The sequence below is a fragment of the Anomaloglossus baeobatrachus genome, chromosome 3 (genome assembly GCF_048569485.1).
Source record: "Anomaloglossus baeobatrachus isolate aAnoBae1 chromosome 3, aAnoBae1.hap1, whole genome shotgun sequence".
Lineage (NCBI taxonomy): Eukaryota > Metazoa > Chordata > Amphibia > Anura > Aromobatidae > Anomaloglossus > Anomaloglossus baeobatrachus.
The window spans coordinates 369545287-369547998 of NC_134355.1; the positions used below are offsets into that span (position 1 = coordinate 369545287).

At 43.8% G+C, this 2712-nt stretch overlaps 1 pseudogene; it reads right to left on the reverse strand.

Moving 5' to 3' along the window:
• Positions 1-450: 450 nt before the first annotated feature.
• On the reverse strand, positions 451-781 carry LOC142297239 (small ubiquitin-related modifier 1-B-like; annotated as a pseudogene).
• Between the last annotated feature and the right edge of the window lie 1931 nt (positions 782-2712).

Here is a 2712-nt window from a genome sequence, read left to right on the forward strand (position 1 = left end):
ATGAATAATATTGCACACCCTACTTTTTAATTATTTATTTTTAAAAAAATAGTTTAAAATAAGCAATACACTTCGTTCAACTTCGTTCAAACTTCACAATTGTGTCCTACTTTTTGTTGATTCTTCACCATAACATTAAAATTTGTATCTTTATGTTTGAAGCCTGAAATGTGGGAAAAGGTTGAAAAATTCAATGGGGCCAAATACTTTCGCAAGGCACTGTATTATTATAGCGCCATTTGCTCCTTGGTGCTTTACAAGAGAAAAGGGTATACATAAAAAGCATGTACAATAATCATGACCAATACAAAACAGACTGGTACAGGAGGAGAGAGGACCTAAATGTAAAAACAAATTCCAAATTAACCCTAGAATGTATACCTGGGGCCTCGCAGGACTGCTAGCTTACTTGTTTTCTATGGTTGATTTCTATGGTTGCGCGTTCTAGGGTTAAAATAGAGCAAAACAAAATAAATAAATCAACGAATGGCCCCCAGTCTGTTCCTGATAAACCTCAATAATATCTTCTTACTCCATGCGCAGCTCTTTAGGGGTCTGGTGATCTGCAATCCTCTGCCCTTAAAAAAAAATCTTAGAGAATTCATGTGCATACCATCTCTCTGATAGTAGGACTCTTTCAGCATTTCAGGTTCATCGTCATCTTTACCTTAAAATGGATTTCACTGCTGACCTGGCCAACTACTTTCAGTTGAATATAATTGCCTCCTTCTTTCTTATCTCCCAAGTCCTTACTGGATGGTTTTGCTTCCTGGTCAGACATGCTGCCTACAGTCCCTCATGACGGTCCGGTCTGTGAGCTGCTCTATCTTCCAGGCACTGGTTGCTTAGTGACATAGTGAACTCAGGGTTATTACAGCTTGTAGGCTTGTTGGAAGAGGTGGGCCTTCGGGTTCCTTTTGAAGCTTTCCACAGTAGGTGAGAGTCTGATATGTTGTGCAAGAGAGTTTCAGAGTATAGGGGAGGCACAGGAAAAACCTAGTGTGCAATTGTGGGAAGAGGAGATAAGAGGAGAGTAGAAAAGGAAATCTTGAGAAGATTGGAGGTTGCATATAGGTAGGTACTGGGAGACTAGATCACAGATGTATGGAGGAGACAAGTTATGAATGGTTAGTGTTTTGAACTGGAGTCTTTGGGCAATGGGAAGCCAGTGAAGGGATTGGCAGAGTGGCGAGGCCAGGGATTAGCAAGAGGAGAGGAGGGTTACTTGGACGGCAGAGTTTAGGTTAGATTGGAGGGATGCAAGATTGTTACAAGAGAAGCCACAAGCAGGCGTATTATGACTTTGGCTAGGATAGTTGTACTCTATGATGAGCAGGAGGAGGTGTTTGATGAGGGGAGAGGGTGGGCAGAGGTCAGAGGAGAAACAGACTGTTTTTTTTTTCCTTAACTTAATGTGTGGATATTCTGGAAGCCAATCCAGGAGCAGAAACCATCTACAACATTCAGACACAAGGGCTTGTGTCTTTGGCTGCCTAAGTCATATGTCCCTTTGCATATACAGTGCCTACAAGTAGTATTCAACCCCCTGCAGATTTAGCAGGTTTGATAAGATGCAAATAAGTTAGAGCCTGCAAACTTCAAACAAGAGCAGGATTTATTAACAGATGCATAAATCTTATGAACCAACAAGTTATGTTGCTCAGTTAAATTTTAATAAATTTTCAACATAAAAGTGTGGGTCAATTATTATTCAACCCCTAGGTTTAATATTTTGTGGAATAACCCTTATTTGCAATTACAGCTAATAACCGTCTTTTATAAGACCTGATCAGGCCCGCACAGGTCTCTGGAGTTATCTTGGCCCACTCCTCCATGCAGATCTTCTCCAAGTTATCTAGGTTCTTTGGGTGTCTAATGTGGACTTTAATCTTGAGCTCCTTCCACAAGTTTTCAATTAGGTTAAGGTCAGGAGACTGACTAGGCCACTGCAACACCTTGATTTTTTCCCTCTTGAACCAGGCCTTGGTTTTCTTGGCTGTGTGCTTTGGGTCATTGTCTTGTTGGAAGATGAAATGACGACCCATCTTAAGATCCTTGATGGAGGAGCGGAGGTTCTTGGCCAAAATCTCCAGGTAGGCCATGCTATCCATCTTCCCATGGATGCGGACCAGATGGCCAGGCCCCTTGGCTGAGAAACAGCTCCACGGGCATGATGCTGCCACCACCATGCTTGACTGTAGGGATGGTATTCTTGGGGTCGTATGCAGTGCCATCCAGTCTCCAAACGTCACGTGTGTGGTTGGCACAAAAGATCTCAATCTTGGTCTCATCAGACCAGAGAACCTTGAACCAGTCTGTCTCAGAGTCCTCCAAGTGATTATGAGCAAACTGTAGATGAGCCTTGACATGACGCTTTGAAAGTAAAGGTACCTTACGGGCTCGTCTGGAACGGAGACCATTGCGGTGGAGTACGTTACTTATGGTATTGACTGAAACCAATGTCCCCACTGCCATGAGATCTTTCCAGAGCTCCTTCCTTGTTGTCCTTGGGTTAGCCTTGACTCTTCGGACAAGCCTGGCCTTGGCACGGGTGGAAACCTTCAAAGGCTGTCCAGGCCGTGGAAGGCTAACAGTAGTTCCATAAGCCTTCCACTTCCGGATGATGCTCCCAACAGTGGAGACAGGTAGGCCCAACTCCTTGGAAAGGGTTTGTACCCCGTGCTAGCCTTGTGACCCTCCACGATCTTGTCT